Consider the following 27,663-nt stretch of genomic DNA (forward strand, 5'->3'; position numbering starts at 1 on the left):
TAATACTCGGTAAATATTATGATGATAATGTATTCTCAATGTTTACATATGGTTTTGCTGTTATAAATTTTTTTTATAATTTTCAGAAGAATTGGGGCCATCTCCATGGCTCACTTGGTTAATCCTCTGCCTGCAGCACTGGCATCCCATATGGGCGCTGGTTCTAGTCCCAGTTGCTCCTCTTCCAGTCCAGCTCTCTGCTATAGCCCGAGGGCAGTGAAGGATGGCCCGGGTACTTGGGCCCCTGCACTCGCATCGGAGACCAAGAAGAAGCACCTGGCTCCTGGCTTTGGATTGGCGCAGCGCCAGCCATGGCGGCCATCTGGGGAGTGAACCAACGGAAGGAGGACCTTTCTCTCTGTCTCACTCTCTCACTGTCTATAACTCTACCTGTCAAATAAAAAAACAAAACAAAACAAACAAACAAAAAAAACCAGAAGAATACATTGTCTCTCTAAATATATTTGTGTATAATTTTTTTATAATATGCATAACATATATTTCCATGAACCATTTTAAGACCCCTCACATGCATTATTTCAAAATTTTTTTTTGCAAAAAAGTAAACTTTATTTACACACACACATATATATAGATAGATATACAGAGAAAGACAGAGAGAAATCCAAAGAAACAGAAAAATTATTTACCATACAAGATAACAGCAATTTCCAATTTGTATCCTACTATTTTTTTCCTTCAGAAACCTTATATTTGAAGTATACAAGCTTCATGAATTTCATAAATACAACTTTAGGAACATAGTGATTCTTCCCACTGTACCCACCCATTTGCTCTCCCACCCTTCCTCCTCCATCTCCTATCCCGATGCTAAGTAAAGAGTTCAACAAATAGTATGAAAAAAAAAAAAAAAAACCTGTTCCTCAACAGTTTTTTGATTTCTCTTTTGATTTCTTCTATGACACACTCTTCATTTAGGAGCATGTTGTTCAGTCTCCATGTGTTTGCATATATTCTAGAGATTCCTGAGTTGTTGATTTCCAGCTTCATTCCATTGTGGTCAGAGAAGATAAATGGTATGATTTCGACTTTTTTGAATCTGCTGAGTCTTGCTTTATGGCCTAGCATGTGGTCATCCTAGAGAAAGTTTTGTGATCTGTTGATAAGAATGTGTATTCTGCAACTGTAGGATGAAAAGTTCTGTAAATAACTGTTAGGTCCATTTGGTTTATAGTGTTGATTAACTGTTGTTTCCCTCCTGATTTTCTTTTTGGTTGATCTGTCCATTGCTGAAAGTGGGATATTGAAGTCCCCATTGCTATTGTATGGGAGTCTATGTCTCCCTTTAGATACATTAACATTTATTTGGTACCTTGTAATAAGGTGTGTATACAATTATTATAGTCACATCTTCTTGTTGAATTGATCCCTTAATCATTGCATAATGCCCTTCTTTGTCTTTTTTAACAGTTTTTGTGTTAAAGTCTATTTTGCCTGCTATTAGGATGGGAACACCAACTCTTTTTTGGTTTTGGTTAGCATGGAATTTCTTTTTCCATCCTTTCATTTTCAGTCTGTGTGCATCTTTGTTGGTGAGATATGTTTCTTGTAGACAGGAAAATAGTCAGTCTTGTTTTATAATCTATTCAACCAGTCTGTATATTTTAACTGGAGAGCTGAGGTCATTTACATTCAAGGTGACTATTAAATATCAACTTGGCCCCTGCCATTTTTCCATAAATATTCCTGTTGTTTACTTTTAATTTCTTTTGTACTTTTCCTGGAGGATTTTCTGCCTTCACATTCTTTAATAATGATGACTATCTTTCTGTTTTTTTGTGTGCAGGACATCCTTAAGCATCTTTTGTAAGGCTGCATGCATGAGTGGTGACAAATTCTTTCAATTTCTGTTTGTCATGGAAGGTCTTTATTTCACCTTCATTCCTAAATGAGAGCTTTCCAGGGTTGATTTTTTTTTTTTTTTTGACAGACAGAGTGGTCAGTGAGAGAGAGAGACAGAGATAAGGGTCTTCCGTTGCCATTGGTTCACCCTTCAATGACCGCGCTGATCCGATGGCAGGAGCCAGGTGCTTATCCTGGTCTCCCATGGGGTGCAGGGCCCAAGCACTTGGGTCATCCTCCACTGCCTTCCTGGGCCATAGCAGAGAGCTGGCCTGGAAGAGGGGCAACCGGGACAGAATCCGGCGCCCCGACTGGGACTAGAACCCGGTGTGCCGGCGCCGCAAGGCGGAGGATTAGCCTGTTGAGCTGCGGCGCCGGCCTGGGGTTGATTTTTTTTTTTATGACTTGGACTGTATCTTGCCCTTCTCTCCTAGCTTGTAGTGTTTCTGATGAGAAGTCAGCTGTGAGTCTAATTGGAGATCCTCTGAAAGTAATCTGGCATTTCTCTCATGCACATTTTAGAATCTTTTCTTATATTTTACTGTAGAAAATCTGACTATAATATGTTATGGTGAAGGTCTTTTCTGGTCATGTCTATTAGGAGTTCTTTGTGCTTCATGTACTTGGATGTCCCTTTCTTTCTCCAAATTAGGGAAGTTTTCTGTAATTATTTCACTAAAAGGCCTTCTAATCCATTCTCTCTTTCCATGCCTTCAGGTATTCCCAAGACCCATATGTTGGGTCATTTGATAGTATCCCATAATTTTCCAACATTGTTTTATTAGTTTTCTAATTTCTTCTTCTTGTTTTTGATCTGACTGTAAAATTTCCAGAGATTTGTCCTCTAACATGGATATTCTTTTTTCAACCTCATCAAGTCTGTTGTCAAGACTTTCTACCACATTTTTTACTTAACCTGTTGAAATCTTCATTTCCAATATTGCATTCTGATTCCTCTTTAAAATCTCAAGTTCATGGGAAAAATGTTCATTCATGTCATGTATGGATTTCTTTGATTTGTGGATTTGCTTTTGATTACTTCCAAGTAATCCTACAATCAACTTTTTAAATGCCATTTCCAGCGTTTCTTCAATCTCTTCATTTTCACATTCTTGTGCTGAAGTGTTGTGTTCCTTTGAAGGTGTCATAGTGTCTTCCTTATTCTTGTTTCTTGAATTGCTGTCTTTATTTTTAGGCATTGTGGAGATACTTGTTGGTTTTCTTTTTTCCTCTGTGATAGCTTTTATCTTTGAACTATTCCTCTGTGGATTAGTAGAGTATTTGGTCTTTCAGTGACTACCAAGAGGTGTGTGCTTGGTGTGGCCAGGGAGTTCTGTTCAGTGCTCTAGGTTGAGGGGAGTATCCAAGGTAATACACAAATTGGGCATAGTAATTTTTTTTAAGCAGAGGGGAGATTTGTTCTGCTCTGTTGGCATAGCTTCATGCTTACCTCCTCTCCTTCAGGGAGACCAGTGCCTGCCTGCTAGGCATAGTAGATATAATATTCATTCTCACTGCCACAAGAACCACACAAATGATCTGTGCAGTCCTTGGTGTAAGCATGGATCCTGAAGCAATGATCCCCACCAGGGAATCAGGGAGACCCAAGTATGTGGAGCTGTCCACAGTGACTGCCTGAAGGCCCGGCCACATCCTACAACTTCACATGCAGCCACAGTGTTTTCACAGCCCCGGCACACAAGGCTCCCACAGTTATGAGCAAGCACCTAGCTGCCTGTCAATTCTCCCAGACTCAGGCATCTTCTCTCAGCTGGTTGCTGGGGTGCAGACATGAGCTGGCACAGCTGTTATGTATGTCCAAAATGGCACCCACTCCCTCTCACCTAGTTACAGAACACCAGAGCCAGGTCGTCTAGTGGAGAGAAACATGCCCCCCTTTTTTTACCTTTAGGTGGCAGCTACACTGTCCCCACAGGGTTCCAAGCTGGCTCACACCAGGCTCTTCCTGTGGCTTTATCGCCAGTGGCTTGGGCTGCTTCCATCTGGTCTCATCTCACTCTCCAAAGCTGGTGCTGATGTTCTCAGCTGCTGGTGTCCTATGTTGTGTGTGTCCACACCCTCCACGTAGATCTACAGTGTCCGTTTAATTTGCATGGAGTTTTCTCCCTAACTCTTCCCTGAGGTTGCTCTTCTCTATGCCTTTTAATTTTTAATACTATCTTCCCCTATACTGGTACAGTAAGTTCCTTCTCTGTTCTGCTATCTTCCTAACATTATTTAGCTATAGATTTTTTTCTTTTCTTTTTTTAAAGGTTTATTTATTTGTTTGAAAGGTAGAGTTAGAGAGAGGGAGATCTTTCACCTGCAAACTCTATCTGGGTCTCCGATGTGGGTTTTAGGGGATACCTAAGCACATTAGTAGGGGGGGAAGTCAGAAGTAGAACAGCGGAGACTTGAACTGGCATGCCAGAATTGCAGGCAGCAGCTTAACTTGCTCTGCTAAGATGTTGTCACCCTCTCCCCTGATCCCCTTAAATCTTTTTCTTTACCTAGTTAAAATCATACCTAATAGGGCTGGTGTTGCAGCACAGTGGATTAAGCTGCCACCTGCAATGCTGGCATCCCATGAGCCCTGTTCAAGTCCAGCCATCTCCACTTCTAATATAGTTCCCTGCTAATGTGTCTGGGAAGGCAGCAAATTATATGAATATTACATTATTTTTGTCCTAATTGAACTACCACATTGCCTTAATTTTTTTAAAAAAGTACTGGAAACACCTCAATAATTATCCTTTTTTTTTTTGGGAAAAGTTTTTTTTTTAATAAATTGTGTTTCCTTTTTATAATTTATTTTTTAATGTTGTGGAATGAGAAGGCCATGCCAAGATGGCCACTGGTAATGGAGCCTGCTTGGCAACAGGCTATGACTGGATGGCTTAGGAAACTGCCTGGCAACAGGCTGTGAGTGGTTAGGGCATATGCCTCCCCTTGACCAGATTGGCTGCTTTGGCTATTTAAGCTGATGTACCAACTGAAATAATCAAGTCTGCGGCTGCTCACCTCTGGCCTGCTTTCACCTGACTCCCAGGGTCTGTGTGGTAACTCCGCGCCTCTTGCCCCCACCACATTCCTCCTCTCAGAACAAATCCACCTCAACATTTTAAGACTTTATTTATTTATTTGAGAGGTAGAGTTACAGAGAGGAGAGACAGAGGGAAAGGTCTTCCATATGCAGGTTCACCCCCTCAAACGGTCTCCCTGAGCTGAGCCAATCTGAAGCCAGGAGTTTCTTCTGTTCTCTTATGCAGGCTCCATCTTCCACTGCTTTCCCAGGCCATAAGCAGAGAGCTGGATAGAAAGAGGAGCAGCCAGGACAGGAACCATGTCTATGGGATGCGGGCACAGCGGGCAGAGGCTTAGCCTACTAAGCCACAGGCCCGGCCCCAATAATTATCTTTTAAATGTGGCAATTTACACGAATAGGAAGCTTTTGATCTTGTAGCCTCAGGTATAGCCTCTCCAATTCCAGGGCAGCATTTCTTCAGTGATTTGATCTTGAAGCAGCCAATCAGAAATAGTAAACAGTAACATTTATTCAACCTACTACTCTCACCTCCACACTAGGAAAAAGAGCAACCATTTAAGCAAGAAATCAGTGTTTAGAAGTGACCCATAGTCATAGTGTGCTGATGGAAATAAAAAAAGGGGAGGAAACTTATAAGGAGATATTCTCAAACATTTAGGTTCTTGACTTCTTAAGGCCCAAGACTTTTAGAACTCCAAAGACAAACAACACAGAGAGAAAAGAATGTGTCTGGAGTAACTTTGTGGCCACTCTGAAAAAGTGAGTGGGGAACAAATTCACATTTGCTCAAGTCCAGAAAAGATGTTTTGGGTCGCAAAAAGGTAGATAAGATGTTGGACTAGACTAGAAGGATAAAATTACTAACACTTTAATATTTTCCATATTGAGAAATAAGCACAATGAAAAGAGGTATACCTGTAAATGTTGTTTAACACCGCGAGTTAACCCTAACAGATGAATGTGTGTCAGTGAATAACTTAAGAATAAAAAGTGTGCTTGCTGGGTATACTCGTCATGCTAACTGCTCTTTAAGGTAAGCATATTGGAAGTAGAATAGCAGAAGTCAGAAGAGTGAGCCATTAGAAGATTTGTATCAGTATTTTCTCATTAATCACAAAATTAAGACCAGATGATTTGCAAACAATGTTAAGTGTTCTTGCCTTTTCCTTTGTGAAGTTGGATAGAAAAAGGGAGGAAATTAAGCAGCAAATGATTAAAGAGAAAACTGATCTTCCAAGTGTAAAAGGACAAATTGACTTCATATGGAAAAGAGAGTCCATTTAAATAGGTCTGATTATTGGGTTCTGATTTAATTGTAGATGCCTTGGAGCTGCTTCCTTCCAGGAAGGACAACATACCTCAGCAGCTAACTCTAGAGCAGGCAAACTTTTCATAAAGAGATCTAGAAAATTCTGAGTCACATAAATCACAGCTTCAGTATGTTGATACAAACATTGACTAGCACCTAGGTGACCTACTCCAAAAACCTTCATGGAGAGTAACTTAATGAACTGCTGCTATCCACTGACTTTGTGTCTTGCTGCAGTGCTTTGCTCTGTGGCCTTGGAGAAGGCAGTACTTTGTCCCTGACTTCTTTGTCCTGTGGTTCTGACAGCCCCAGCAATGCAGGCTTTTGTTCTTGGCTTATTTTTATTCCTTCATTTTATTTACACTTTTATCAAAATCAGCCAAACTCACGATATTGAAATGGCTTAACATTGATCCATCTGAAATCAATGATTAGTAGTTTACATCAAAGTAGTCTATATGGATAGGCCCATTGCCTAACACAAGCTGGTGTACAGTATATGGTCTTTTGATCCACTAAAGTTAAAATTAAATGTAGGCCGGTGCTGCGGCTCACTAGGCTAATCCTCCGCCTTGCGGCGCCGGCAAACCAGGTTCTAGTTTTTGCCGTTGGTTCACCCTCCAATGGCCGCTGCGGCCGGCGCATCGCGCTGATCCGAAGCCAGGAGCCAGGTGCTTCTCCTGGTCTCCCATGTGGGTGCAGGGCCCAAGCACTTGGGCCATCCTCCACTGCCTTCCCGGGCCACAGCAGAGAGCTGGCCTGGAAGAGGGGCAACCAGGATAGAATCCGGCGCCCCAACAGGGACTAGAAGCCAGTGTGCCGGCGCCGCAAGGTGGAGGATTAACCTGTTGAGCCATGGCGCCGGCCCAAGACCTTTCTCTCTGTCTCTCTCTCACTGTCCACTCTGCCTGTCAAAAAATTAAAAAAAAAAAAAAATTAAATGTATACGAAAAAATGTGATGGAAAATAATGCTGAAGTGCTCATTATATCCTTTTTTTTTTTTTTAAAGACTTATTTATTTATCTCTAAATCAGAATTAAAGTGAGCAAGAGGGAGAGAGAATCTTCCATGTGCTGTTTTACTCCCCAGACGACTGCCAATGGCCAGCACTGAGCCAAGCCGCAATCAGGAGCCAGGAGCTTCTGGGTTTCCCACACGGGTGGCAAGGGCCCAAGCATTGGGCCATCTTCTGTTGCTTTTCCCAGGCCATTTGCAGGGAGCTGGATTGGAAATGGAAGAGCCAGTACATGAACTGATGCCCACATGGGAGGCCTGCTATACCACAACACGGGCCCCAATAATTTACTGTTTCATCTCATTTGGGCTTGTGTTTAAATTGACTGTTCTATCAGTGATCACCAATTAAAACAAACAAACAAAACTAACTGTCCAAAACAAAGCAGTTTATTCACAACATATTGATCAGGCTAACTCTTAGGTTTGGTTTTGTGTGAGTAGAAGATAAATAGTAATGACATTAATTTTATTCTGATTATCATTGCTCAAATTATATAGATTTAATAGAAAGATCAACAAAATAAAATTTCCTAGTGATCTATTACTAATGTTGATCTGAAGCAACATTTTAAATTCTGCAAATTATTTGGAAAGAGAAGGAATTAATGTATATTTTAATTATAACCTAATAGGTAATTCAATAACATAACTGGTAGTAAATTTTTGTTCTGGAAACTTTGACTAAATAACCAAAAATAAAAACTATGATCCGTAAAGAGAACCAACATGGATAACAATAGTTAATGAATAGTTTTTTCTTTTCAATGGCAAAATTTGGGTAAAAAAATTACTATTGCTTCCATGTTGTGTTTGAACGGCAGTTTCTTTTTCACAGCTAGCTTTAAATCAAGGAATTGAATCAAATCACCATTAAATCAAAGAATTATCATAGATAGGGCATTGTTGAACAACTAATCAACCCTTTATTTTTATATTTTTATTGTTATAGTGGAGAAATCTGAGAATTATTTTATAATACCTTGAAAATGACCTTCTAAATCTATTTTGCTTAGTATTGCTTACTTCAGCTTTTAAGGGCTCTATTACATATACCCGACAATGCCAGATTCTCTACCACTTTTCTATATTCTCTTTAGCATTCCCTTTTATTATATTTTAGAGGACTTTGAAACTTGATAAAGATGATGTGCAACAGTATAATTAAATGAGCCTTGTGGGAGATCTTTGAGGGAAAAGCCATAAAAAGGAACTGTGATTATTTATTGCACCAAAGAGTTTGTTCTCATGGATTCACTGGGTATCTTACCATGAAGTGGCCCAAAATCACTACCAGTAAAAGTCAGGATATAATCTGTGGTTGACCTTTTATAAAGATAATGATAGATAAAGCAATGTGGTCTTGAATTTTTTGTGAGTTAAAATAGTCATAATTTGTAAACATAAACCAACTGAACTTGACTTTAGGCAAAAAGGTTTATATATTTTGTTTTGCAGTGCTCCTTGATTTTCTTTCCCTTTTGTGTTCCCTTGTGTTATTTCAATGATAGCTCAGTGAGAGTCAGCTTTCCAAGACAGAATTGTAAGTCATCTTTAATGGATAGAAGGAATATTTGTTTCTCTTCATGAAAGTAGTGGTTGTTTCTATCAAGCAAAGGGACTTATTTTGTATAATTGTTGCTGAATTATTTTCTTCTTGTATGGAGTTGTGAAGAAATAACCATAAAGGACAATTGCTAGGCATGTGACAAGCCTTCATAATAATTCAGTTAAAGATTTTCTTTTCTTTCTTTTTTTTTATTTTAAAGATTTATTTTGTTTATTTGAAAGGTGGAGTTACAGAGAGAGACAGAGAAGACAGAGAGAAATCTATCCACTGGTTCACTCCCCAAATGTCTGCAACAACCAAGGCTGGGCCACACCAAAGCAAGGATCCAAGAGCAGGGAAAGTCTAGAGGAAGATTACTGAGAGAAATGAGTTGAAATCTTGTTCAGATCACTTGTTGGATAAGGTGTTTTGCTTTTTCAAGTATTAGCTGTCTTGTCTGTAATACATGTAGTTTTCCTTTGATTCAAAGGAACAGGTCTGTTTAATACTTGACACCTGCTAAGTGGTCAATAAGATATTTATTCAGAGTCAACATTTTTCTTAAAGAAACTGGTGTTTATTTTCCATCAACTTTATTTCAATTTTTGCTTCAGAGACTGTGGAGAGCAGCTTACGACCTCTCAGTGGTTGTTCCTACCCATTCTGCGGCCTGAGCAGTGGGAGCTGCAGACCAGTCTTTAGTGGTTGGCTGAGCACTGCAGTCCTCAGAAGGGAACTGCTGAACAGGCACAGAGGGCACTTGCTTGCCTTCAGCCCAGTCTGCAACCTCAGGCTGAGTAGCAGGAAACTCAGGAGCTGGGGCGGTCCATTTGCCCTGAAATTCCTCCTTGGTTACAGATTTTTCAACAGTGGCCTGCTCTTCTTTTCCAATCTCTTCATGATTTCTGTGGAAGGAGAGATCAGGCATGACCTCCCATGAGTGTTCACGGGAGATGGTGCTCTGCCTGTGCAAATCCTCCCACGCCAGCATCCACATCAGACCCACTGAGTGGACTCCTTTGCTCCTTTGTTGCATGGATGGCAACATCCACATAGCACAGAGGAGAGTCTGTGTTACACAGAGCAATGGTAGGCAGGTTTACATAAGAGGCCTTCATGAGAGGCTGATGGACAGCCCTGGGGTCAGTAACCACCAGAAAATGTGGCTCCCAGAAGGATGCTCGTATCTGGTTAGTGCAGGCTCCAGGTGTGAAACAGCCAGCAATAGGAGTAGCAGTGAACGTTAGCACAGCCCTCTGGCCAGTGGTTCCTGGAGGATATCATACTGACATCAGCAAGGGTTTTCAATGGCAACAATGGCACAAGCCCCCCACAGGAGTTTCTCAGAGGTCTTCTTCAGATTTACGATGGCTTTTCCTTCTGTAGATGTCCTGTGCCATTTGAAAGTCAAGGTTGGTGCCACCTAGGTGGGTTCCTGCAGCAGGGAATTTGAGGACATGCTCCTCCTTCATTTGCAGGACATTGAGGGCTCCCGACATTGTGACAGCTTTCCTTTAAGTTATGCAGGGAGTCAAGAACAATGCTGTATGAAACCCTCATCAGGTAGTGCAGAAAGTTCAGAGTTAATAACTTTTTAAAGTTGTTAACTAACAATAGGTAGCTGTAAACAATGAAGAATAAAAGTGCTAACGTTGTTTTTAAAGGTTTATTTAAAAAGTTTTGATCTTGAGGCCAGTGCTGTGGCATAGTGTGTTAAGCTACTGCCTGCAATGCTGGCATCCTGTATGGGCACTGGTTCAAGTCCCAGCTGCTCCACCTTCTATCCAACTCCCTGCCAATGTGGCTTGGAAAGCAACAGAATACATTCTAAGTCTTTGGGCCCCTGCATCCATGTAGGAGACCTGGATGGAGCTACTGGCTTGTCTTGCCCAGCCCCTACCATTGCAGCATTTTGGGGAGTGAACCAGAAGATGGAAGATCTCTCCCTTTTTCTTCCTCTCTCTATAAATCTGCCTTTCAAATAAATAAATAAATATTTTTTTTTAAAAAAGGTCTAACTTTTTTACTGATCGCTTCTTTTTAAGGACTTATTTGTTTATTTTGAAAGGAAGCGTGATAGAAAGGGGTGAATGAGAGACAGAAAGATCTTCCATCTGCTGATTTACTCCCCAGATGGCTGCAAAATCTAGAGCTGATCTAGGCCAAAGCAGAACACAGAGCTCCATTCAGGTCTCCCACATGGAGGGCAGGGGCCAAATAACTTGAGCCATCTTCTGCTGCTTTCCCAGGCCATTAGTGGGGAGTTGGATTGGAAGTGGAGCAGCTGGGATTCAATCTGGCACTCAAACAAGGTATGTTGGTGTTGCAGGCAGTGGCTTAACCTGCTGTGCCACATGCTGGCCCCCTGATCGGTTATTATAAAATATAAAATTTAGCTGGGGTCACTGGAGGCCAGGGGCAGGTGTGAATGTGCCCTTGGTTTGTAGGTGGGAGGGAGCTGATTTGGGGATGGGAGGTGGGGAGAGGCGGGTGGGAGTAGAGGGAAGCATCAAAGGTGTTTATTTGCCTGGGCCCAGGATTGGAGGGCATTACATCTACAGCCTATGTATACAAGAATCAGACTTATAATACTACCCCACCCTTTTTTTGTTACATATGAACCCTATAACCCAGGTGCTCCAATATGGGATGTGGGCACCCTAGTATCTTGACTGCTAGACCAAATGCCTGCTCCGAAATGATGTGCTTTTTAATAAATAAGAGAACATGTGATCATTCAGTGCATATGTTTCCGTGTACACACCTATAAATAAACCTATTTCAGCTTTCATCATGGGAAAAAATTTTTTTTATTTATTTATTTTTTAACTTTTATTTAATGAATATAAATTTCCAAGTACAGCTTATGGATTACAATGGCTTTTTCTCCCCCATAACTTCCCTCCCACCCACAACCCTCCCCTCTCCCACTCCCTCTCCCTTTCCATTCACATCAAGATTAATTTATGGGAAAAAAATTTTGACTTTTATGAAAAAGTCTATCTTAGTAGACAAAGAACTTCTGGGGAGATTGGGAGTCAGAGGTCCACATAATTGAGAGAAGCTTTGGAAAAATAAATTAAGATTTTTCACGAGGGTATAGTAACGGACCAGTGTATTAATACCTTACAGTGCAACTCTGTGATAGGTACCCAGTTTCACATATTTGCCACATTTCTTTTGAATTATCATTGTGGTGAGGAAATAAATATGAAAATGAGTTAAGCAGTGTAGAAAAGTACTTGTGTGGACTGATCCATCAAGAATATGCCACACCCTCATTTCACACTTTGCAAAGGTAAAAGAGTTGCTCATTGTTTTCTCCCAGTGATTTTTTTTAGCTTTTCAATTTGGAAAAAGAGTAGAGATATGAACTGTCAAAATATTTTGCTCATATCTCACAATGTGATTTAGGTTGTTTTGTCTAGGCTACATTTTTATGTCTTCAGTATTGGGACTTCTATTATTTCCCTTGGGAAAAATATTCAAAAAGATAACAAGAAAGCTTATAACATGGAGGAATTTTAATCATCTTTGGTAATATCATTGGTAAAATCACCCATTGTTCTTAACTTTTCATAATGACTTTGATAAAGAAAGGTTCTTTATGGCTTAGGATACAGTAAATGAAATGACTACTTCAGCAACACATGAAGTAGAGAGACTGTAGGAAGATCTCTAGAGAAACTTCTGGTGGACAGCAAGCATGGTTATAGCATCTTCTGCTACGTAGACTTCAATACAAGGTGGAAATGGGCAATTCTATAACCCATTTGAATCAACGAACTTCTCATTGTGTCTTGGGTCATAAATATGCATTCAGAGTTGGCTGTTTTCTGAATACTGACCTCTTTAGGTGGATGTTGTACATGACAGAAGTCAAGCAAATGACAAATGTTTGAGAGATAGATATGCAAACCCTGATTTGAGCATTATATAATATACGCATGTATTGAAATGTCACATGATACCCCCAAAATATATACGATCTTTATGTTTTAATTTAAAAACAGACAAACAATAATTGAAATCCTTAAGGTATTCAAAGAAAAAAAAGGGGAGGCTTTGTACAGTGGATTAAGTTGCCAGCTGCAATACTGGCATCTCACAGTACAGTGCTCATTCTAGTCCCAGCTGCTCTGCTTCCGAGCAAGCTCCCCATTAATGTACCTGAGAAAGCAGCACATGGTGGCCCAGTTACTTGGGACCCTTCTACACAGGGACGACACAAGGATGGAGTTCCAGGCTCCTGGCTTCAGCTTGGCACAGCCATGGCAGGTGTGACCATTTGCAGAGTAAATCAGTGGATGAAAAATCTCTCTCTCCTCTCTCTCCTTCTCTAACTATTGCTTTGAGTTTCGAATAAATTAAAAAAAAACTTTAAAAAACAAAAGCAGAAAGAAAAGCTGATAAGTTTACATATCCAGTTTCCTAAAAAATGCTATGCACTTACATGTTTTTTGAGGTTTCAATATTGTGCTATAATAATGATTTCCTGTCATGCTCCTACAAAGAAGGCCTTATAAAATATGAGGTATATAGCATGTGGACTATTTACACTCATAAGTAATGACATTTTTCATCTGTAGGACTTACTACTTCATAAGGTAACAGTAGGAAGTGATTGAAAGCATGTGTTCTACAGGCATATGTTGAAATTATGGCTCAGTTCTCTCCTAGCTCTGTGACCTTGGACAATTTGCTTAACCTCTGTGCCTCAGTTTCCTATCTAAATAACTAGGATACCTATTAAATGGGACTATTGTGATGATTAGGTAAATGAACATGTAGTACTTAGAACTGGGTCTAATGCTTGTTAAGTATTTGCTGTACTTTTATTTCTATATTATCTGTCTTCCCATGTAGACTTTAAGGGAGAGAATGTTTTTTTTTTTTTTTTTTTTAAAGATTTACTTATGAGAGAGTATTCTTTATTACCACAATGATTGGGATACAATAAGAAGAGCTATGAAAAATAGGTTCAACAACCTGAACGTATCTAATAAAATTTATTAGAATAATAGAAACAAAAACAATTGTAGTTTTGAGTTAATAATAATGTGTTCATGCTAGTTTGAAATTACAGCATGTACCACATAAATGCAAAATGTCAATGCTAGGAGAACTTCATGCATATGTTGGGTGGGGGAGGTGGATATATGCAGTGCTCTGTATGATCTGCTCAGTTTTTCTCTAATTCTAAAAAGTCAATTAATTATGCAGAAAATAAGTAGGTTAAAACAAGGGCTTACTAACAACATTCAGTCTAATCAATTCACAGTGAGAAAGTGAAAGGACTGAATTAAGAAAGACTGAATGACAGGAATGAGGAAATCAAAAAACTGAAGAGCGTCTTGCCTCTTTGCTATTTAAAAATGTAATTGCTGGGGCCAGCATTGTGGTGTGATGGGTTAAGCTGACTGCAACGCTGGCATTCCATATGGGCTCTACTTCCAATCCAGCTCCTTGCTAATGTGCCTGGGAAAACAGCAGAAGATGGCCCAAGTGTTTGTGTTCCTGCCACCCATGTGGAGTACTCAAATGGAGTTCCTGGCTCGTCGTTTCAGTCCAGCCCAGCCCTGGCTATTTCTGTCATTTGGGGAATGAACCAGGAGGTGGAAAATTCATATTCTCTCTCTCTCTCTCTCTCTCTCTCTCTCTCTCTCTCTCTCTCTCTCCCCTCTCTTACTCTGCTTTTCAAATAATAAATAAATATATCTTTTAAAAAATATGTAATAGCTAATCTCACAACTCAAAATAAATAAAATTTCTTTAAGGAAAAATAAAAGTCCATGGAGCCAGCTCTGTGGCTTAGTGGGTAAGGCTGCCACCTGCAGTGCCAGTATTCCATATGGGTACCTGTTCGAGACCCGGCTAATCCACTTCTGATCCAGCTCTCTGCAATGGCCTGGAAAAGCAGTAGAGGATGGCCCAGATCCTTGGGCCCCTGCACCCGTACTTGGGAGACCCAGAAGAAGCTCCTGGCTCCTGGCTTTGGGTCGCTGCAGCTCTGGCCATTGTGTCTAATTGGGGAGTGATCCAGCAGATGGAAGACCTCTCTCTCCTCTCTCTCTCTGCCTCTGCCTCTCTGTAACTCTGACTTTCAAGTAAACAAATAAAATCTTTAAAAAAAATAAATTCTGGGGCCAACACTGTGGTATAGCAGGTAAGGCCGCTGCCTGCAGTGCCAGTATCCCATATGGGCACTGGTTCGAGTTCTGGCTGCTCCACTTCTGATCCAGCTCTCTGCTGTGGCCTGGGAAAGCAGTAGAAGGTGGCCCAAGTCCCTGGGCCCCTGCACCCACATGAGAGATCCGGAAGAGGCTCCTGGCTCTTGGCTTTGGAGCCAAGCCATTGCAGCTAACTGGGGAGTGAACTAGCGGATGGAAGCTCTCTCTCTCTCTCTCTCTCTCTCTCTCTCTGCCCCTCCTCTCTCTGTGTAACTGTGACTTTCAAATAAATAAAATAAATCTTAAAAAAAATAGTCCTAATTTGTTAAAGACAGGGGACATAGAAACTTTGTTGACTACAGTAAGTTACACTTTGCATTTCACATTAGATTGATTTGTTTGTATGTAAGCCTTGTCCTGAAATAGCAGTTGTACTGTTTTGACAGTATTGAGAAAGGAGAAACACAGATCCTCCAACCCCTGATTTATTCCTCAAACGGCCACAACAGGATCCAGGAGCTTCTTCCGGGTCTCCGACATGGGTGAAGGGGCCCAAGGACTTGGGCCACCTTCTACTACTTTTCTAAGTGCATTAGTAAGGAGCTGAATTGGAAGTGGAACAGCCGGGTCTCAAATTGGTGCCCATATGGGATGCTGGCACTGCAGATGGCAGCATTAACCACTATGCCACAACACTGGCCCAAATTAAGCCTGTTTAAAAAAGAATTTGCATCCTATTCAAAATTTCCTAATTTTTAAGTAAAGAAAACCACGGTGCCTAATTTCTCCTTAATAACTATTTCCTCAGACTAAAAGTTCTGAATAATAACCATGTTTAGTGTTTCTTAAAGAAAAAAATTGTGTTTAATTTAAAGTACCTCAGTAATATTCTTATGCATATGGGAAGTTATTCAGAAAGCTATTCTGGTGGCTGTTCACATCATGCTATTTTTAGGTAAAGCTATCAAATCTACTCAGAAAAGCCTATGTTCTCAGAAGGTCCAGATTTGATGTGAGGGGAAAGGCAAAAGAAGACAGCAACTCACTTGAGTCCTTCTTAAGTATTTAGCACCAACCTAGATGCTGGGGCACATCAGAGAATCAAATGGGTCATAACCGTGGTGGAGCTACATTTCCTCAGTGAGGTAAGCTGGGCTGCATGAATGTAACCTGCTTTACCCTCCAGGTACAATGCTTAGGAGGGAAAAGTATTGGGTTGCTGGAAAGCATTTTTTCCCTCTAGAATGCATTTGAAAGAAAAAGCACAGTAATGTTTGTGTCAAGAGGATGGCTGCTCAAGCACGGAAAGAATGGCACAACTGTGAATGGGCAAGTGCGATGGTGGAGTGTGAGTTGAAATTTGACTTGTCTTTTGTCTGCTTGTTAGCTCTCTAACCATTCAAGCCATCTTCCTCACCTGTTCTGTGGTCAGTTCTGAAGACTACGTGAGATAAGAGTGAAGTGCTTTGCCTGCAGTGGGTATTTGTCCTAGCCAATGAGACATCCATATGTGAGTGCCTGGGTTCGATTCCCAGTTCAAGCTCCTGGTTCCAGTTTCCTACCAGCGCAGATCTTGGGAGGCAGCAGGTGATGGTTAAGGTAATTGGTTGTGTCCTGGCCGGATTGAGTTCTCATTTCCTGACTCCTGCTCACGTTCAGCCCTGGCAGGCATTTGGAAAGTGAAGCAGCAGATGAAATCTCTCTCTCCCCTCCCCCACCACTGCCTCTCTTTATCTGTTTCTCTCTGTCTCTAGAAAAAAAAATTTAGGTGCCACCTAGACTGGGTATTCAAAAAAGGATACTTACATGTCTAAACCCAACATTCCTATTTACACTGGCTATCTTTTTTATCTCAGAGTAGTGATTCAAATTTATTTCCCACACTTACATGTATCCTGCCTAAAATTTATTTGCCATAGTTTTAGCAATGCCTTAGGTATGAATTTAATTTACAAACATACATGCTGAATTTTTAGGATACTTCCTTCATTTCTACAACACTTGCCATCTGAAAATAATGTTTCTTTTTTTTGTATATCAGAATGACTTTATTTATATGTGAAATCAAATACAACTATTTGTTCTATTGATGCAACTTCCTGTACAAGTTTATATAGATGTGTCAGAATGACTGCCTGGGATCTGTCTCCTCCCTTGTTCTGATGTAAGCTTGACTCTTTTTTTGGTCAAATGAAAAGAATTTAGTTAAGATTTATCTTTCAAGCTATAACATGCCTCAAACACAATGTCAGGTCTTTCAAAATTGTTTGACAGAGTTGGTTTTGAGAAAATAAAAGGGCAAGCTCTAGGAGATGGGAAATGATAACCCATAAAGAAGAAAAAGAAAAACTTGGTGAAATAATACCACAGACCATCTGGGCTATGTACTTCCCAGAGCAAATAAACAAAAAGTCATATTTACATTGAATGGTCCTTTTAAAATATTACTAGACCCTTTCTAGAAAAGTGGAAAGAACTGGGAATTCAAAGTGTTCATGTGATAACCTGAATCTTTAAAGTATTGATACATGTTTAATTTCCCTAAAAATCTGCTTGGGTTGGAGAAGGGAGGTAAATATGATTGCTTCTATGTTAACAAATTCAATAGAGAAACTCATTTTGATTCTTAAGTTAAAAATTGAGTTGACCTGGGGCCAGTGCTGTGGCAAATGGGTAAATCTGCCACCTACAGTGCCAGCATTCCATATGTGTGCCGATTCAGTTCCCTGCTGCTCCAAACCTATCCAGCTCTCTGCTATGGCCTGGGAAAGCAGTGGAGGATGGCCCAAGTCCTTGGGCCCCTGCACCCATGTGGGAGACCTGGAAGAAGCTCCTGGCTTATGGCTTTGGACTGATCCAGGTCCAGCAATTGTGGCCATTTAGGGAGTGGACCAGTCACAAAATTTGGGGAAAGAACAAGCACTATTAGTAGTTGGCATCTAATTTCATTGAAAATGAAGGATGAGGATAAGATTTTAAAAATATGCTCTTTACTTTCTTTGTACTTCAAAAATGATAAATTTTCCATGATTCCTGAAAGGAAAGAAAGGAAGGAAGGGAAAAAGAAAGAAAAACAGGAAGGAAGAGAGAAAGGGAGGGCGGAAAGAGGAAGGAAGTATTAATATATAATCTTTTTTTTTAATTGCACATCACTCCTTTATTACTCTGATCTGGAAAAAGGATTCAGTGCAGTTATGCTCAGAATGAGTACTGGGCCTAAGTGGCAGGGCCAAGCAACTGGAAAACATGATTCAGAATCAGACAGCGAAAGTCACTCTTGGACACGATCAAGGGGCATTTCACTGCCACAGAACAAGGCAGGGAGGGATTCAAAGACACAAAGCAAGAGGCACTCCTACCCTTTAGAGGCCAGGTTTATCCCATATTGGTGTGAGGATGGCTTATTTTGTGGTGACCACATCGGGGAGTATTTGAACTGCCTCTAGGAACCCCAGAAGGGCTTATGTTTAGGATCAATTACATATATAACTGTGTGTTTTTGTAAAAGTAAATGCTTCACAAACTTATTTCGGGCTTGATCCCAGCCTCCGGAGCCAGCTCCTCTGGGGTGAGGGAGGCAGTGGTGGTGCTGTTTTTACATCACCGTGCAGGTTACATTCACCTCCACTGGAACAACTAGAGCCCCCAGGGACGGGGACTGTGGAAGCACTCAGGACTGGCTCCTGGGAACACAGAAGACTCTCCTGCCTCTCCTCATTGGTCAGGACTTAGCATGGCCCCTCCCTCCCCCTACTGCTGCAGGCCCTTAGTGAACAGAGCACTAGCAAACATGGGAGTTAGGACCTCTCTTTTGGAGAGAAGACACTTCCATCTGCCTGGACTAACAGCCTGTACTCCCGGGGTGCTGTCCTCACTAGATTCTGTGAAAGGAGTGATGCAGAAGACAAAAAAGCTAAAAGAAAAGCAGGAGCCACCCAGCCTCACCTGCAGCTACAACCTAAGGTGCCTATAGGAGTGGTCCTGGCTTCTCCATTTCTGATCCAGCTCCTGCTGATGGCCTGGGAAAGCAGTGGAAGATGGCCCAAGTGCTTGGGCCCCTGCACCCATGTGGGAGACCGGAATGAAACTTCTGGCTCCTGACTTTGGATTGGCCCAGCTCTTGCCATGTGGCCATGTGGGAGGTGAACCAGCAGAGGGAAGACCTTTTTCTCTGTCTCTCCCTCTCTTAGTCTCTAAAATAAATACATAAATCTTAAAAAAAAAAAAAAAAGAAAGAAAGAAAAGAAAAGAGGGGCTGGCAATGTGGTGCAGTGGGTTAAAGCCCTGGCCTAAAGCACTGACATCCCATATGGGCACCAGTTCTAGTCCTGGCTACTCCACTTCCAATCCAGCTCTCTGCTGTGGCCTGGGAAAGCAGTAGAAGCTGGCCCAAGTCCTTGGGACCCTGCACCCATGTGGGAGACCTGGAAGAAGCTCCTGGCTCCCGGCTTCGGATCAGTGCAGCTCCATCCATTGTGGCCAATTGGGGAGTGAACCAGTGGATGGAAGACCTCTCTCTCTCTCTGCCTCTCCTTTCTCTGTGTAATTCTGCCTTTCAAATAAATAAAAATAAATAAATCTTAAAAAAAAGAGTGGCATACTGGCAATCAGTATGCCTAAGTTCTGGTACAGTAGATCTGAGGTAGATCCTTGCAGGGTAATATTATCATATGCATTATTGCTAATGCATATTGTTTATGATATGAGACTACAGACTCTCCTTTTAATGACCTATTTGTAATGGTTAGAGAAATCATCATATTAAGCATATGTGAAATATTTTCTTCTTTTTTTAAAGATTTATTTATTTGAGAGTCAGAGTTACAGAGAGAGCTGGAAAGGTAGAGAGAGAAGGGTCTTCCATCCACTGGTTCACTCCCCAAGTGGCTGCAACTGTAAGGTCTGAGCCAGGTTGAAGCCAGGAGCTTTAATCAGTATCTCATTTGGGTGGCAGGGCTCAAACACTTAGGCCATCCTCTACTACTTTTCCCAGGCCAGTAGCAGGGAGCTGGATTGGAAGTGGAGTAGCGAGAACTCAAACCAGCACAGATAATGGCACAATGCAGGCCCCAAAATATTTTCTATGATCAACAAGAGCCAATCTAGTTGATTCAACGTAACCCCACCTCCATTTCTGGAGGAACAACTCAGAGCCTCATACTGCTGACAGTGGGTTAGAATCTGATGGACAGAATGTTAGCACATACATGTGACTACAATGTGCTAATAAATCATTTCCTACAAATGGTGCTCCTGTCATCATGTGCATCAGTTAACAGCACAGCAGTTCTTAAAAAAAATTTGGGAAAAATGTCACTGCTTTAAAAAGATGTTAAATTTTATCCAAACCAAAAATTGACATGCTTATTTCAACATTATTTGCAACATGTTAGAATATATTCTATTTTTTCTAGGATAAAGTATATTCAATTAAAATCAACATTTTTGTTTATTGTGAGCCCTGATGGGATATATAAATAACATATAAACATTTATCAAAAAATCTGGGACCAAAAAAAAATGACTTCGTCCTTTTTTTTTTTATTTATAGAAAAGATTAGTATCTCTACTATGTCAACTTGTATAATTATGCCCAATAGGTAAATTATTGAAATTTCTTGGGCTTCAAGTTTATCACCCATAAAATGCAGATAACAGTCATTCAACAAAAATTTTTGAGGCCAGTGCTCTGTAGCAGGTAAAGCTGCCACCTGCAACATTGGCATGCAATCATGGGCCCCTTTTTAGTGTACCAGCTGCTCTGCTTCCAATCCAGCTTCCTGCTGATGGCCTGGGAAAGGCAGTGGAATATGGGCCAAGTGCTTAGGCCCATGCCACCCATGTGGAAGGCCTGGATGAGGCTCCCAGATCCTGGTTTAGGCCTGGGCCAGCCCTGGTTGTTGCAGCCATCTGGGGAGCGAACTAGTGGATAGAAATTTCTCTCTGTGTGTCTCTCCCTCTCTCTCTGTAACTCTGACTTTCAAATAAATAAATCAATATTTAAAAAGTTGTGAGAACAGATAGCATAAAATATCCAATACACAATCTAGTCCTCAAAAATACTACTTGCTATCTCTTTTCTTTCTCTTTGGGTTCTCTATAGAGCCAAGTCCTTCACATTGACTTGGAGATTCACATATGTTAATCTGAAGGAAAGTTTGGTAGCCTAAGTTAAACCCACTTTTGTATATATTCAGAATCATATTTGCAAAATGCACTTTGAAGATGATAGGGAGGAGTATCAGTGATCCTTCTCTTATGCTCCACTTCAAGCCTAAACTAAATACCAGACTCCTCTTATGTCACGAAGCAGAGTTGGCTTCATCATTAAAGTTTACATACATTTGGGTATGGATTTGAAGGCATTCAGTTCTGTAAATTTTGCTACTCGGTTTGGATGGCATTGGCTGACCCTCATTTGACCTGCTATACAAGAGTCATATCAATGGGTAATGAAGGGAGTTTTTGCAATGTCCAAATACAGTGTTCATTCAATATTGTCTGGACTGCTCTAGGGACTGTAAGAGCTATAAATTTTTGGATTTTTCATCTCTTTCTTCCAGTTCATCCCTGGTCCTGTGTGGCTTTCTGTAAAATTAAATCTCAGTGCAGCTGACTAGAGTAACCACAAAAGAATGTTTATGCAGTGGGGACTCTTTCCCTGCATACTTTTTTGCCAAGGATAGCAGTGAGTCTTAGGCCTCCAAATACTTAGTATCTTCTTCATATGACATGTTTCTTACCAATCAGCTTGAGAGAAGCATCTTCAGGGCAATGGAAATTGGCCAATAGCAGTCTGCCAGAGCTATATTACCAGCTGAGGGAGACTGCTAGTGCCTTAGCCTTTTTACAAGGAGGCCCAAAGTGCATTTGGCATTAGATAATCAGAAAATGAATGTGATTTAAGATAACTTTAATAATGTCAGTGATTAACAATTTTTTTAAAGTACATGATACCATGAACGTCAATGGTTTTCTTCCAGCATTCAACGCAACTTTGTTAATTGTACAGACCTCACCGCCTGAGTATGTCAAATTCACTTTTTCCTTTCCTTTTTGGATGGCGATGCACGGAATGCCCTTGTATAAACATAGCAAGGGCATGAGCACAGTTCTACTTCATTTCCTCAACTCTTTGTTTTGCTGTTCCTTCTCATTCTCCCGTGTCTGCATTCCTTGACTATTGATGGATTCAGTCAGCATCTCCCAAGAAGGTGTGTAGAGCAATTCATGAAGTAAAGACAAAGGGAAAAATCTCAGGATAAAACAAAGTAAAATAATAGGCAGGTGTATTAGGATTCTCCAGAAACACAGAATAAATTGGCTGTATATATACAGAAAGAGCTTTATTTCAAGAAATTGACTCATGCCGTGTGGGAGCTGGCAAGTCAGAAGTCTGTAGGGCTGGCCAGGAGGCTGGGAATCCAGGGGAGTGTTGATGTGGCAGCTGTCCATTCGATGGCAGTCAGGAGAGAGACAGAACTCCTTCTTTCTCAGAGAATCTTAGTTTATTTCTTTTGAGGTCTTTGACTAATTGGGGTGGCCCATTCATAACTGAGAACAATCTACTGTACTTGTAGTCTACAGATTTAAATGTCCATCACATCTAAAAAAATACATTTTAAAAGATTTATTTATTATTCGAAAGGCAGAATTAGAGAAAGGGAGAGACAGAGAGCAAATGATAGATCTTCCATCCACAATGACTGGAGCTAGGCCAGGCAGAAGCCAGGAGCCAGGAGCTTCCTCTGTGTCTCCCATGTGGGTGTCAGGGGCCCAAGGACTTAGGCAATCCTCCACTGCTTTCCCAGGCACGTTGGCAGGCAGCCACTGTGGGATGCTGGTGTCACAAGAAGTGTCTTTACCTGCAACGCCACGATGCTGGCCCCTAAAAAATATTTTCATAGCAACATCTAGACTGTATTTCATTAAGTATCTAAGTTCAACTGTCTTGGCAAGTGGCAAATAAAATTAATCATCACAGTAGGACATTCACTTAAAATAATTAAAAGAACATTTAAGCTCTAAAATTAATAAATAAAGCATTTTACAAAAAAATGAAGGAAATAGGGACAGGCGCTGTGGCATAGCAGGTTGTTCATCCACCTGAAGTGCAGGCATCCCATATGGGCTCTGGTTCAAGTCCTGGCTACTCCATTTCTGATCCAGGTCCCTGCTGGTGGCCTAGGAAAACAATAGAAGATGACTCAACTGCTTGGGTCCTTGTCATGTGGGCTAGATTAGCCTCAAACTCCTATTTCAGGTTCTTGCCTTTCACTTAGAGAAGAATTCTAAGTACAGGCTTAAGCACAATGTACAGCATGATAATGTTTATTTAGACAATGGGAAGAATACACAGGAATATCAGGGCTTTGTTGAGGGAGAATGGGCCAGGAAGGGTAAGGTGGGGCCTCCATACCAGTCATTCCCTGGGTTCATGAGGAGAGAGTGAGAGAGCAAGCAAGTGAATTCCCTCCTTCCCCAGGCTTCTTACTCACTTCCAAAAGGGTAGTGGCTACATAGTCTGATTGATAGCTGGGTTGATGCAGGTTAGATTACACGGGGAAGAGTGGTCTCCAGCCCATGAACTATCTATCTGATGTGTTTTTCCACATCATGAGCACCTGCCTGGGAGACCAGTAAGAAGCTTCTGGCTCCTGGCTTCAGATAGGCCCAGCTCCTGTCATTATGGCCATTTGAGTAGTGAACAAGTAGATGGAACACATACTCTCTCTGTCTCTCACTTTCTTGGTCTGAAACTATGCTTCTCAAGTAAATAAATAAATCTTAAAAAAATGAGGGAAATATAATTGTGAATAATTTTGAGTCACTCCAAATGAGTATAATATTGGTTAATGTGTCTGAAAATATTGTAGGGTTCAGAACAAGAGACTAACATAAATAAAATCTGTTTTTTTTTTTACTTTTATTTAGTAAATATAAATTTCCAAAGTATAGTTTATGGATTACAATGGCTTCCCCCCCATAACTTCCCTCCCACCCGTACCCCTCCCATCTCCCGTTACCTCTCCCATTCCATTCACATCAAGATTCATTTTCAATTATCTTTATATACAGAAGATTGATTTAGTATATATTAAGTAAATATTTCATCAGTTTGCACCCACACAGAACACAAAGTGTAAAATACTGTTTCAGTACTAGTTATAGTGTTAATTCACATTGGACAACACATTAAGGGCAGAGATCCCACCTGAGTAGTAAGTACACAGTGACTCCTGTTGTTGACTTAACAAAATAAAATCTGGTTCTACTCCTTCAGATTCTTTTTTTGAGTAATCTCTGAGATTTGTTTTTGAGTCCAGTTGTGAAAGCCTTTTTCTATTTTTTTTAAGATTTATTTATTTTTTACTTGAGAGTCCGAGTTACACAGAGAGAGGAGAGGCAGAGAGAGAGAGAGAGATCTTCCATCCTATGGTTCACTCCCCAGTTGGCCACAATGGCTAGAGCTGTGCTGATCCGAAGCCAGGAGCCAGCAGCTTCTTCCGGTTCTCCCACGTGGGTGCAGGGGCCCAAGGACAGGGACATCTTCTACTATCCCAGGCCATAGCAGAGAGCTGGATCGGAAGTGGAGCAGCCTGGACTAGAACTGGCTCCCATATGGGATGCTGGCGTTTCAGGCCAGGGCGTAAACCTGCTGCGCCACTGCGCCAGCCCCTGTGAAAGCTTTTTTCCCCCATATTTTCTTCTAGTGCATTTTATGGCTAAAGTTCTTTGTTCTGATTCTTAGCTGGAATATTATGACTCTAATAAAAATATATCAAGACAAAATACATAATATAACTTTCATTTCATATGTTCATTACATTCAAAATAAATATTTTAGACTAAATATAACATATATATTTAATATTTATTTATTTATTTAAAAGGTAAATTACAGAGAGGCAGAGGCAGAGAGAGAGAGAGAGAGAGGTCTTCCATCTATTGATTCACTCCCCAAATGGCTGCAATGGCCAGAGTTGAGCTGATCCAAATCCAGGAGCCTCGAACTTCTTTTGGATCTCTCACGTGAGGGCAGGGGCCCAAGCACCTGGACCATCTTCTGCTTTCCCAGGCACATTAGCAGGGAGCTGGATTGGAAGTGGAGCAGCTGGGAGTTGAATTGTTGCCCATATGGGATGCTACCATTGCAGGCATTAGCTTTACCAGCTATACCATAGTATCGGCCCCCAATATATATATTTTCAATATATATGATATGAGATTGTGTCCAAAACAAAGCTCAAGTGGCCATCATTGGGAATAAGAGTAAGCACTTTTTTTTTAATCTCAGTCTTAAGAACTTGTTTCAAGGTTCTAGTAGGGTTGCACAGCTACTTGGATATCCTTCACTGAAGAATGGTCTTTCTTCATTGGCAGGTCCTTCTATTCAATGGAGCTCTCAGCTGCAAGAGAAACATGCATGAGTGGTGAGGGAAGAAAATGACACTGGCTAGCCAATCAGATCAGCTAAATCAACCCTGGCATTCAGCAGGGGGATGTATCTCACATTCAGATCACACTCACATCCTTATTATTTCAGTACCTGATAAAAGATGAGACATTCTAGGAGTCAGCTAAATTCCAATGACTCTTTTAATTATATCTAAAAAATTTACTTTGCTATTTCAATTTTCTGATTTTCAAACTTGCTTATTTATTGACCTTTCTTAATTTATCTCTGGCAGTCGGATGGAATTGTTAGGCATGTGATCAGCTTTCCTGGATGACTGAAATAACAATCTACCAAATGGCAGATAACTAGAGCAAACTTCTCGAAGTCTATCATGATTTTTTAATGGTCAACTTTTGGAATTTAAACACCATAAGTAAAGTTAATTGGAGATAGTTGTTCATGAGGAGATAGGTTGAATTTGAATATGTAAGCAACGGAATGGGCAGAGCAAGAAAATCAAAGATGTGTCACCAAACACAGGATGTGTCACATTTCTGACCCCATTCATTTAAACTAGTAAGCAAAATAAATGCAACTCTTCTCATCTTCAAAGCACTTCAGAAAGAAAACAAAATTAAATATAATACTAGGATGATTCCCATTTTGCTGATGAAGAAACTGATGAGAAAGTCGAACAGCTTTTCTAAGGCTGCAGCTGAGCTTTGCCAAAGCTGGGATTAAAAAAATAAAAGACCTCCCTGCCCTGACTTCTCCAGGGTACTTCTCTCCCCGGCTCCTTCAAGCCAGGACAGATGAATCATCAAGGAAGCTGGCAATCTGGCTGCCACATGGAAGTAAGTGAGGCTGAGATTTTTTTCTCAGAGTCTGGGGGTTGTTGGTTCAGTTCAGGAAATGCTCAGGACAGATGAAATTCAGCTGCCCTGTCTTGGAATACCACAGAAGAAAATACATAGCCCCCTGATGGGAACAAAAAGATGCTCAAAACATTTGCAATGCCACCCCAAAAAATCCAAAACAAAGCAATAAAAAGGAAAGTTGATCTCTTTGGAGCGCTGCTCAGGAATTATGGGCTTTCTGTGCTGAAGTCTCCTCCCTGAGGAAAGCTGTCACTCCTGAAAAATTCACTCAGTTTCAAGACTACTTTTGGAGGCAGCTTTCTGACTTGATATATTTGAGCAGTTGGTTTTTCCATTACTTTTTGCTGATAATTTGCAACATTGTAATGAAATGGCCTTGGGTGCTCCATTCCCAGTCTAAATTTAAGAAAAACCTTGTCTTCAAAGCCATGGGTTTTTCTTAAACAGACTAGACAGTTTGTAACTGCCTGGCCACAGGGAGATTTTTGCTGCTGTGAAAATTTCTACTACTGAGGAAGGCCATAAGACTATGAGGGCACAGGACCACAGGGTCTGAGCCAAATGCCATCTCTTGCTTTCAGGTCCTCTATAGCCCCTCAGTCAACACATAGATGTGAAATTGACATCTCTGTCAGAAACAAGGTGAAGCTTTTCCCTAGAGTCTGAAAATGCTGAAAATTTTTGTAGACTTCTTTTGCAGAAGACATTTTCAAAGCAACATAGACCAGATCTAATATAAACGTCATTTACGGTGACTGCAAAGAGTAAAATTATCCATGAAAGAAATCGCAGACACTGTTAACATTTCCCCTATTACAATGTCTAACATGACTGGTCCCCGGAACAAAGATGACTGAGGTTATTATAGATGACAAGGAGTGTCTAATTTTCTTAATTTAGCAACCAAAATGATGTTGAAGGAAGCAGGTCCAAGCCAGCATGATACTGCTACAGGCATTTGAAACATCAGGAATAGACTTGTCATAGCATGATTTCCCTCCCAAGGTACACACCCAGTGCCAAAGCGCCTTCTTCCAAGGGGTTTCTTAAGCTTCCTCTTAGTTATTACTCAGTGAAGTAGATAAAGGAAGTTGGGGAGATATTTAAGAAACAACCAAAATACTCCTGTTTATAACAAGAGTTGTTTCTCACTGTTTTTCTTTGCTACCCAACATTTTCTTTGAGGTCTGTGTTCCTGTCTTTGCATTTATGGATATCAGCTGGAGTCAGAGTGGGGGCTCCTAGAGAGCAAGGCTCTGCTGAGCAAGCTTTATTTGCTCAGAGGCAGCAAGCAGTGAGCCGGCTGGAGAACAGGTGCTATTCCCCGCTGCTGGCCACACCTCTTTGTAGGGTACAAACCACATTGTGTTTATACCCAATAGTAAAGTTATATGAAAGGAGATGAGGGGAGGAGAAACCCAGGAGAATGGGAAC

At 40.9% G+C, this 27,663-nt stretch overlaps 1 pseudogene; it reads right to left on the reverse strand.

The window, feature by feature from the left end:
* Positions 1-9,413: 9,413 nt before the first annotated feature.
* The window catches only part of LOC133756648 (small ribosomal subunit protein uS2-like), a 34,335-nt pseudogene continuing 16,085 nt past the window's right edge, over positions 9,414-27,663 (reverse strand).

Source organism: Lepus europaeus, chromosome 3, assembly GCF_033115175.1.
Source record: "Lepus europaeus isolate LE1 chromosome 3, mLepTim1.pri, whole genome shotgun sequence".
Classification (NCBI taxonomy): Eukaryota; Metazoa; Chordata; class Mammalia; order Lagomorpha; family Leporidae; genus Lepus; species Lepus europaeus.